This window comes from Pinus tabuliformis, chromosome 8, assembly GCF_031772625.1.
Source record: "Pinus tabuliformis cultivar Carrire ecotype Pingquan chromosome 8, CPIR1, whole genome shotgun sequence".
In the NCBI taxonomy this organism is placed as follows: Eukaryota; Viridiplantae; Streptophyta; class Pinopsida; order Pinales; family Pinaceae; genus Pinus; species Pinus tabuliformis.
The window spans coordinates 1,108,449,268-1,108,461,474 of NC_142294.1; positions in this window are offsets into that span (position 1 = coordinate 1,108,449,268).

Genomic DNA, 12,207 nt, shown 5'->3' on the forward strand with positions numbered 1-12,207 from the left:
AAAATGGCGATATATGTATTCCGATAGTCACATATCAGAAGAAAATGGGTGATGGGCATATAAGACCATGAAGAGCCGATAGAGATTGTGATGAAGGTATCCTCGATTAATGTGCAGCGTTAGTACAGAAGGCAAAAACAGGTCTGTTTGTGCGATAATTCCTTTGTAATTGATTTATAAAGGAATTAAGCGCCGATTGAAGGTTGTAAAGGGTTTTAAGTGTTAAAACCATATGTGACCAATGGTAAGAGGGAAGGCTGTATATATGGGTTTTATAAAGGCTTGAGGGCCGTTTAAAGTCTTGATAGGAGGATTTGGTAGGGTGATTGGTTCCGAAACAAAGGAACTGTAGATAGAGAGGGACTTAACCATTCATGATTGAAGTTTTAACTCCTTAGAGAGTTAAAATTCCTGGAACAAATAAGATATATGCATAAGGCGTGCATATTGTGGGTAAAGCAGGGGTAACACTGCATTAGAGTCTAAGTTATAGTTCATCATACAAGAAAAGTAGAAATTAGTAGTTAGTGTGTATAGATGTAGAATAATTTGTCGAATCAAAGAAAAAATCATTCATGCTTTCTCTGACAGAGAAATTGAGTGTATGTGAAAGGCTCCCTTTTTTTAATGCAATTCATGCAATATACTCTCCTGAGCATATTTTACTTCTGTTTTATATTTGAATTCACTAAAATTGTTTCACATCTCATAATTCACTTATATGATTGCATATTTTAGAGCCTAACACCATGGTCTCATGTAGCTTGATTACTATTTTTCCTCAGTGATAGCTGCTGAGTAAAAGGGGCAGCAGGTGGCTCCATGCAAATGGGGTAGGTAGTCTCATGAATACCCTCTCTGAATGTTATTATAGTCATATTGACATGCAAAAAAATTCTCAATAAGGGATTGCACTTTGGATTTTTTAAGTAAGGTTGCAATTTAGAAGATTAACTTGTATACAATTTGGCAGGAACACTAGAGAGTGAGTCAGTTTTATTTTGGGAAAAGAAAAACAGTAAACAACTGGGCCATTAAGTGGCTGAACACAAATACAAATTTTGAAAGAAACCAACCACAACAGTCAGCTAAACAGATACAAAGTAAAAACCCACACAATAGTCAGTTAAACAGATACAAAGGGAAATCCCATAAAAAGAAAGAATAAATATGAATTCTACTCCTAATACCAACTAACTACTAAACTCTAGAATCTATTCTTAGAATAGTTACATCGGTTAAACCTTCACATAGTGTTTGTAAAATGGTAGAAGGATTATCTAATGGCAGATAGTAAGCAATGGGAAATACAAGAGTGCCGAGCACTGGGTAGTGGCCAATACAAATCTGAGTCGAATGTCAATCATCATGTTTTTTATGCCACATTCTGATGTGTTGATTGCTGTCGCCCTTGAATTGATTGATGAAGCCCATCCTAGCCTGTACAAGGCTATTAAAGCTAGGGAGTATGTAACTGGCTATACGAGCCAAGATTTTCATGGAAAAGGCCCTCTTGATGCTCTTCTTATAGACCAGGCAAAGCAACACAATGTCTAATCCTTCAATTGCATTTCCATAAGATGTGTATACTATGTTGTAAGTTTTGAATGGAAAGTATAATTATAAAATAGTTTGGGTTGGGCATTATCACTTGGTAAATTATACGGAAAAAAAGGAAAGAAATTTACTGGTTGTATATTCAAGTTTATTTCCATATATATATACATTGAAAATTTACATAATAATTTTTTATTATGAACAATATATCAATAAAATGTATTCTTTTAATGTGTGGGGTGAAATATTTTTTTATGACCTAAATTGAAATATTCTATATATACACAATTTAACTTATAAAGAAAATGGTCTTTTCACCCAAATCTGGTCATACAATTTCAAGCATACATCTCCAATAGTAACTAAAATAATATATAGTAACTGAAATAATAAGGTTTTATTGAGATTATTTGCACGTACATGAGGAATATATGACCATAGAAAAAAAATAACAAATGACATTTAAGCAGAAGCAGGATGGACAACAACATAATTTTATGGTAACCCGGATTTATGATGGACAACAAATGTACCACCATCTATTAACCTAAGAAGCAAATGTGTGGTGAGGGAATTGGACGGAAGAGATGATCTTTTGGAGGGTTGCGTTGAGTAGCTCTTACATAGTTAATAAATTGGTGAACAACTGTGGAAGAACAACAACAAAACTGAGTGCAAAAGTTCTTAGGGAAATGAGAGGATTCACAAGTGTTCAATATGGTCATTAAGGCATAATACTTCAATGGTGGAAGGCAAGATTACCAATAATCAGAGGATAATTTGAGGAAAACAAGGATAACAAGTTTCTCTCTATATATAGTATTTGTTTATCAGATTTAGGAGAAAAAAGACATTATTTTACTGTTATCCTTACTTTGGATAGAATGTCCTCTCTTGATCTCTGATTCTTCAATCCATAAAAGCAGTTGTATCTCTATTTCAGGTGCCTCAGATTTGGGCTTTTGTAAAACTTTTCATACTTTTTGTTTTTTAACTTTTCAATGATTTTGTTCGCTGAAGGAGCTCTAATGAACACCAACGAGCTTATATATGGCAATTTATAGTGTAAAATAGTAGAACTATTAAGATGGTAGAGGATTATTAATTAAATAAGGACATATGAAGTAGTTAATTCTATATTGTCTGACTATTAATTTTTTTAGAGTTTTTGGTAGCAATTTTTTTTTGGGTCAAATCTTCAATTTTGTGGTTTAAACTGAGTTTTTGATTGCATATATGAATTCAGTAAGTTGAAAGGGCACTCGATTTTCAAGAGTTCACAACTCAAACTTGTGATTTCAGCAAGTCACTGCTTGATTTTGGGCAATTTTGACCCGAAAATGTGCCAAAAAACTCTCCAAAAAGTCTAATAGGTAAACTATGGCCAAAAGAAACTAACCAATCTACAATTTGTTTTTTCAATTTATTCTTAATGTGTTTCTAGAAATAATGTTTAAAATGGATGTCTAACTATCCTATGTTATGGAGATTTTGGTTGGAATCCAACAAATGATTTTTGGTTAAATTAGTTATTTTGTTATTTAAAATCTATTTTTAAATACTTCAATGGATTTTGTACTTTGAAAAATTGAGATATTAGAATTGTGCAGAGTTTATAGATTAAGCTTATAATTCCAACAAATTCCTGGTGAATTTTAAACAAATTTGACCAGAAAATATGAAAAACAAAAACCTCCAAAACATATAACAATTAAACTATAACATTTAAAATTATATTATTTTCTTATTTTAAATATTTTAAATATAAACTTGTGAATTTAAAAAATAAATTTAATTTAATTACTTTTAAATAACATTTTTAAATCCCTTTCATCACCATACTTGCCAAAAAAAATGATTTTTAATTAATATTTAGAAAAACAAATTCAAAAAGGAATGTTTATTACTTCTAATCAAATGCCAACTATCCCAACTCCACTAAAAAAACACTCTTTGATTTGTGGAAAATATTTTCCAAAAGTATTTAGTTTGGATTTAAAAAATGGGTTATGGGTTAGGATTTTTTGGTTGACTAATTAAAATATTTAATTTGGTTTTTGTTTTTTGTTTTTGGGTCATGGAGTATGTTTTTTGGTTTACTATTAAATAATGATGAAAAGATAAAACATAGGTGAATGATTTCCAAATGATGTCCATACCATAGAATATATGTAAATGTAAAAAACCAAAATATAATACAACAATTATTATTTCAAACCAAAGTATAATTTTTCCAATTCAACAATTCTAATTTAACAATCCAATGGGCCTCTCTTTGCACCTTTTGGGGAAATTGCTAGTATATTTTATCCCTAGACTAAATTAGTTGTTTAAGTTAGTCATTTTTAGTTTGGTCACTTAAAATTGCTCAAATGTAGTAGTAATTCACTTGAAATAATTGTGGTGACTAGCTTTTTTAGTCAGATTGTCACTAATCTCCCATTTTGTACTAGTGGTTATTTCAACTGAACCATATGATGACATTATTTTTAATGAGGATGAGGAGGTGGGTATCAAGTGTTACCTCAGATAAAAAAACGACAAGTTTAACAACAACACTGGTGAGGCAAATGGGCATAAGGTTAGGAAAAACAATGAGATTGATCAAGGATCCCAATTTTGGGAAAGTCTTTTGGATCAAAGAAATTCTTGCAAACACAAAAAATACATCATATTGGGTTGTATGTCATACATTAGAACTAATTTAAATCAAAATTTGAAAACTCAACCAACTCAAACTCAAACTTAGCAGACTTGACCACGTTGACCCTCAAAGGTATTGACTTGGCCTTCAAACTAGATGAGGGAATCATAGTAGTGACCCAACCAATTCAATGTATGAAATGAGAAGTTTGATACCAAATCAATCAAACTTCACCAAGGTTGTACCTACTTAGTTGACTTATATTGGTTATGTTCCCTAATTTTGTATTTAATTCATATTTTATTAACGTGGCTTGAATAGAGGCATCTTCCACATGGTTTAGTGGCAAGATTTTGACATATATTGTCCTTCATATAAATAATAAGTTCTATATGTAATAATAAATTCAAATTATGATGTGGACCTAATGGTTAAGAGCATGTGCTTCCTCTTATGAAGTTATAGGTTAAATCTAAGGGGGACATGCACCTCTATAGAATTCAAAAATTGACTATTAATATTATTACTATAGTTCAAAAACAAGATTGGGCTACCAACCTAGATCCATCTTAACTCTAGATGTACACAACTAGAATACAACAATTTATGTTGTTAGAAATTATTTAACGACCATTTTATGTTGTTGGAAATTATTTAACTGCCATCCTAGATCCATCTTAACTCTCAATCTACCAAGCACCAAGAGGGATCAAATCTCCTTTCACTCTAAAAGAGGCTTGCATCTCAAGAGATTTGGTCCCTATTGGGGCTTGGTAGATCTGGTGTTAAGATGGATCTATGCTGGTATCTCAAGATATTTGATCCCTCCCTAGATCCATCTTAACTTCAGATGTACCACAACGAGAATATAACAATTTATGTTGTTAGAAATTATTTAACTACCAACTTAGATCCATCTAACACTGGATCTATCATGCGCCAAGAGGGATCAAATCCCTTGATGCAAACCTTCTTTTTGGAGTGTAGAATTTGAGAAAAGGTTTGCACCTCGATGGTTTTAATCCCTCTCTGCGCATGATAGATCCAATGTTAGATGGATCTAAGCTGGTTCCAACTGAGGGCAACGATGTCACATTTTTAGATTATCATTATTATGTATACGTTTTGAGATTAGCTTCAAATTAACATTATGTTTTATTTGCTGGGCATGACCATATCATTCTCTTCTTTAATTTAGTCTATGTTGCTTGTCTTGAATGGTTTGTACATCTGTGTTTGGATGCTTTGAGTGGTTTGTGTGTTTATGTGTTTGGATTTGGATGATAATGTTTTTGAATGTTACAGTTGTTGTGTTATATTTTTATATGTGTATGTAATTGTTTATTAGTAATTAGTTGGTGATGAAGAAGGGAGACAATCTTGTCAATAGTTTGCAGGAGGATTGATATTGCACATCTATTTCATTTAATTTTAGGTATCACAACTTCTAACAACTAATTAATTCTCAATAGTGTCCCTCCAGGTATTACTAAATATATCTTGAAGAGTAGTTTTAATAATTTATTGTGTCAAGATTACTCTCGAAATATTTTTTTCTTTGCTAATGTTTGAAATAATTTATTTCCTTCAAAAATATTTTGATGATTTTTTTATCTATAGTCTATTCAGCAAAGTCAAGAAATAATGTATTTTTTATTTATTTTTAATGAGTGGCTATAATTATAAAATCTTTACATTATTTGTTTCTCCAAACAATTGTCACATATCCTTCAAGAATATTTTTATTTGTTTTGAATGCTTATAAATATATCTTTTCCTCTTATAAATATTATGAATACATTATTCTATGCAATTATCTATTAGTAATTTTGAATATATGTAATTGTTTATTAGTAATTAGTTGGTGATGTAGAAGGGAGACGATCTTGTCAAGGATTAATTTTCACTTTGCAGGAGGATTGATTCTGCACATCTATTTCATTTTAATTCTAGGTATCACAACTTTTGACAGCTAATTAATTCTTAATAATGTCCTTTTAGGTATTACTAAATATATCTTGAAAACATGTTTTCTTAACAATCCACAATGTCAGGATTCACGACATTTAATGCATGTAATGAAAGCAATCAAATAAGATTAGAAAACAACATCTACACTAAAATCAATGCATCTAATGCAAGCAATCAAATGAGATTAGAAATCAACATTTACACTGAAATCAATGCATTTCAAGTGAAAACAATCAAATATGATTAGAAATCCAAATCTACACTAAAGTAAATGCACCTAGTGCAAGCAATCAAATAGGATTAGAAATCAACGTCTACAATAAAATCAATGCACCTAGTTCAAACAATTGAATAGAATTATAAGAAAACATCATCTACACTGAGATCAATGCATCTAGTGCAAAAAATATTCTTCTCTCTCTCCCCTCCATCTAATCTTGAAAATTATTTGTAATAATTTACAGTGTCAAGATTAACAACATCCAATACATCTAATGCAAGAAATCAAATAAGATTAGAAAGCATCTGCACTTAAATTAATGCGTCTAATGGAAACAATCAAATAAGATTATAAATCAACATCTACACTGAAATCAATGCATCTAGTGAAAACAATCAAATATAATTAGAAATCAACATCTACACTGAAATCAATGCATTTAGTGAAAGCAATCAAATAGGATTAGAAATCACCATCTACACTGAAATCAATGCATCTAGAGAAAGCAATCAAATAGGATTAGAAATAAACATCTACATTGAAATCAATGCATCTAGTGAAAACAATCAAATATAATTAGAAATCAACATCTACACTGAAATCAATGCATCTAGTGCAAACAATCAAATAGGATTATAAATCATCATCTACACTGAAATCAATGCATCTTGTGCAAGAAATATTCTTCCCTCTCCCCCCCTCCATCTATATCTATATATCCCTTCATATCTCCTTCTTTGTCTCTCTATCTCACTCCCCCCAAACACACACACCCTCTCTCTCCATATATATCTATCTCTCCCTTCCTTCCTCCCTCTCTCTACCCTCTCTTCTTCCCTCCCTTCTTCCCTCTCTTCACCTCCCATCTATATCTCTATCTCCTTTCTCTCTATATATCACCCCCAAAGCATACACACTATTTATCCATATATATCTATCTCTCCCTCCCTCTTCCTCTCCCTCTCCCTCTCTCCCCCTTCTATTTCTATTCCATCCTGCTCTCCTCTCTCCCTCTCTCTCTGCCTTATCACTTCCTCTCTCTCTCTAGCTTTCTCTCTATATGTTTTTCTTCTTACCTACCTCTCTCTAACCCTTTAATTCCCTCTCTCTCCCTCCCTCTCTCCTCTCTCTTCCTTCCTCTCTGTCCTTTTTCTCCCAACTCACTCTATCTCCCCCCCTTCTCTCTCTTTGCCCTCCAACTCTGTCACTATTTCCCTCCCTCTCTCCTCTCTCTTTCTCTCCCCCCTTCCTTCCATCTCTCCTTATTTATCTCTCTATCTCACTCGAAAACATACACACTCTCTCTTCATCTCTCCCTTGTCACTCCCTCTCTCTCTCTCTCCACTTTTCTCTCTTTATGTCTTTCTTCTGCACTCTCTCTTTCCCCCTTCAAATCCATCTCTCTATCACTCCATATCTCCTCCTCTCTCCCAAGTCCTCTCTCTGGTCCTTGCCCTCTCTCCCTTTCTCTCCTACCTCCCTCACTCTCCCCCCATCTCTCCCTTTCTTTCCTACCTCCCTCTCTCTCCCATCATCTCTCTCTCTCTCTCTGCCCTCTAACCTCGTGACTATCTCTCTCCCCCCAACTCTCTATCTTGCTCTCTCTGCCCTCCAACCTTGTAATTATCTCTCTCCCTCTCTCTCCCCTCCATCTTTGTGTTTCCCCATCTCTCTCTCTTACCCTTCTCTCCCTCTCTCACTCATCTCTTTCTCTCTCTCTTCATTCCTCCTCTTTCCCCTCCTTCATTATATCTCTTCCCGTCTTTTGTCACTCCCCCTATCTCTCCACCTGTATCACTTCGTCTTTGTTCTTCCATCCATATATATCTATAGTTAATATATATCATGATATATTAATATTTATTATAATATAACAAATTCAATATTATATTAAATTTAATATTGTATTAATTAAAATATATTAAATTAAATTATATTAATGTTAAATATAATATTGATATTATAATATCAATATTAGATTTAATGATGTGTTTTACATGACATGATAACAAAATTTATAATAAAACTACATCAAATTAATATTTTCAAATATTACAACTTTGATGTGGAAATATTATGTCTTTAAATATTTTAATATATCCCCAGGGTATGGCTTTTCCTCTTAAAGATTTATTTTAAAAATGTTTACTTAAAAGAAATATTAAAAGATTTTCGATTCTTTGTGTTGAATTAACCTTTTTCCTTTGATTTAAGAAATGACATTGGCTTTAGTAAAGAGTGAAATATGATCCATTCAAATTCACGTATATGATAAAGGAACTATTAAATGCATGAGATAATTTACTATCCATTCAAATACATAATTATATTTTAATAATTAATCTTAGTACATTAATAAGATTAAAAAATTATATATAATTTAAGATTGGCCGACATTAACAAAAATTATTTTATTATTTTTTGAGGACATGGAATACTTACACATTGGGTCATATTGCACTGTAGCATGCGCCTCTCGATGCAATCATCCTAGATCCATCTCTCGGTTGGTATCTTATGAGATTTGATCCCTCTACCAGCCTAGATCCATCTTAACTTCACGTGAACCACAACTAGAAAATAACAATTTATGTTGTTAGAAATTATTTAACTATCATCCTAGATTCAATGTAACTCTGGATCTACCAAGCATGAAGAGTGATCAAATCTCCTTTCACTTTAAAAGAGGCTTGCATCTCAAGATATTTGGTGCCTCTCGGGGCTTAGCAGATTCAATGACGTTAATATGGATCTAGGCTGGTATATGAAGAGATTTGATCAAAATGATCAAAATATTTAGCATATTTAAAATGATAAAAATAATTAGATGTTCAATCATCCTAGATCCATCTTAACCCCGGATTGATCGAGCGCCGAGAGGGATCAAATATCTCAAGGTGCAAACCGTTTCTCTAGTTTTTCTCTAAAAAAAAGAGGTTTGAACCTTGAGAGATTTGATACCTCTTGGCTCTTGATAGGTTTGAGATTAAGATTGATCTAGGCTGGTATTGATAAAAATAAAATTATAATATAAAAAAAATTGAATTTAAAAAATGTTTACCTCTAACATTTAACATCTAATATCTAACACATACACATCTACCATATACTACCCTTCGGGTGCCAAAATATATATGTATTAAAACACTTAAAAATAATAAAATGAAATTTTATTTTTAATATATCAAAAACATATATTTAAAAAATACAAAACCAAAGCTACATATTCTTTTTTTTTCCAAGGAAAAAAACCGAACTTTTTTATAAGGAATAAAAAAGTTACAATCAGATGAGTGAACATTCTGCAAAATCTGCATGAGAAGGAGAATAAACTCCTCTGTGTAAAAACAGCAGCACGCCTAAATCAAACTATGATTCTCCTGTACCCGGCCTGAACAGCCAAACCAAAAACTATAATCAAGTTTGTCTCAAGGAACCTGGGTCTCCTTTCAAAGGAAAACAACCCATAGTGTATACACAAAAAACAAAGAACACTTCACGCTCTATCAAAGCAGAGCAAACAGATAAAAGAGAGACACAGTTTTTCATATGCTACCAGTATCAGATAAAAAATACAGTCCACTGATAAGCTAGAGCATATATATATAGAGGCAAAAAACATTAAGTGTATGGAGGAAGATCCGACACACGGATCTGGTCCTGGTACTGCTCTGTTATTCTCCACGTGCCCACAGCTTGCTGCAAACCTTCTTTAGAAAACCTGTCTGCCTCTTCATTCCTGTCCCTGTAAATGTGATCAATGGAAAATACATTAAACTGAAGCTTTAAATTTTGGATTTCTTCTAATAATGGCATCAACATGTAATGCTGGCATCTATATTTTCCGATGACCCAGTTAACAACATTCAGCGAGTCTCCAAAAATCTGAACTGCGAGGATATTCCTGTGAATGAGCCAGCAAAGGAGTAATTTTAAGGCTGAGAGTTCTGCAAAGTTATTTGAACCCGTCCCAAGACCCACTGAGGCTTTTAGCGAATGAGAGGGGCTTATGTGGATAATAATCCCGGCTCCTGTGATGTTATTTTGGGCTGCCCCGTCAAAGAAAGCCCAAGGAATCCCATCTCTAATATGAAACTCCTTCCGATGGTCTGATTTTAAAGGCCCTTCCGGCTCAGGAATGCTGGCGAGGATGGCATTGCTTTGAATTGCAATAGCTGCCGCTGGGGTGGATTTTTCTCTAAAGATACTTCGATTCCTGGCGATCCAAATGCCCCAACAAATAATGGGGGGGAGGTTCCTCAGATTTTTCTCAGGGTAATGGTTCCACCAGTATTCCCAGGCAGTGGAAATAACTTCCCCCTCCCACCTTACTTTGATGTTCAAGAGCTTTTCCGCTTCATTCCAAACTTGCCTTGTAAAAGGACATGCGAGGAACAGATGAGGGATGGATTCTGAGGCTGCGAAACATAAGGGGCATCTTCCAGGTCCCTGCTTAAAACGAGATTGAAGAATATCCCAGGAAGGGATCTTATTTTTTAAAGCGCACCAGAAAAAAATTCTAGCTTTTTTGGGACACTTCAATTTAAACAAAGGCTTTGCCCACCAAACAGGAGGGTCCCATCCCTTTTTCTTCATCAAAAAGTTGTACCCAGCCTTTGGGGAATATAAACCTGTCTCAGCATGAGCCCAAACCAGGGAGTCTGGTCTGTCCTTTAATCTAACATTTGATCTTTTAAGCTCCTGAAGAAAAAGCTGCCATTCATTCCTCCATAAGGGATCTATGCCTAAGTCATCTTCAGTTTTCCATGACTGTCCCCAGATAGAAGACTGCTCCATATTTGCTATCTGATTTAAACTTTTGATTCCTTTATCGTCCAGGTGAGTGAGCAGAGCAGGGGATAAAGCAAAAACTTCGCTGCACCCTACCCACGGATCCCTGCCAATCCTCAAGTTTTCACCATTTCCTACCCGCCAAGCCAAACCTTGTTCAATTACTTTAAAAGCCTCTGTAGTGGCTTTCCAAATAACAGAACAGTTCCTTCCTTTTTTATTTGGGCTCCTAATCCAGTCTTCAAGAGGAACGGGGTCAATATACTTTCTTTTAACAACTCTAGTCCAGAGATTCTCCGAATTTATAATTCGCCAACCTGATTTTGCTGCCAAAGATTGACTGAAGTCAAAAGGACTCTTTAAGCCCCAACCACCCCATTCTTTTGGTCTAGCAATTTTATCCCAAGCCACCCAGGGGAGAACTGTGTCCTCCTTAGACCCTGACCACAGAAACCTGCTACAGATCTGTTTGATTTTATGAAGGATCCCTTTGGGAATCCAAGTCAGAGCAGCCCAAAAAACCGGGATAGCCTGTAGAACAGAGTTTACCAGAGTAAGTCTACCTGCCCGCGATAACCACTTGAAACTCCAATGGGAAATTTTTTGTTCGATCTTTGCCACCAACCAATTCCAATCCTGTTTTCTGTATGAGGATGGTTTTAGCCAAAACCCAAGATATTTGAAAGGCTGATCCATATTACAGATTTCGAAAGGCAAATAAGATGCAATCAGGATCTCCTCTTGTCTACTGAACCCTTCAAAAATTAATTGAGACTTCCTAGAGTTTATTTGAAGCCCTGTAGCTTTCAGGAACAGATCAAGAATGATTTTAATCTCTTTAATTTCATTTAAGTTCCCATTTGTGAATAATAAAATATCATCAACAAAAAGTAGATGAGTTATGAACAAATTTACAGCAACTTCCAAACCTTTGACCAAACCTGATCTCTTGGCATTTGAAATCAACCTACTTAGTCCTTCTGCTGCTAGGAGGAAGAGCAAAGGAGAAAGAGGGCATCCTTGT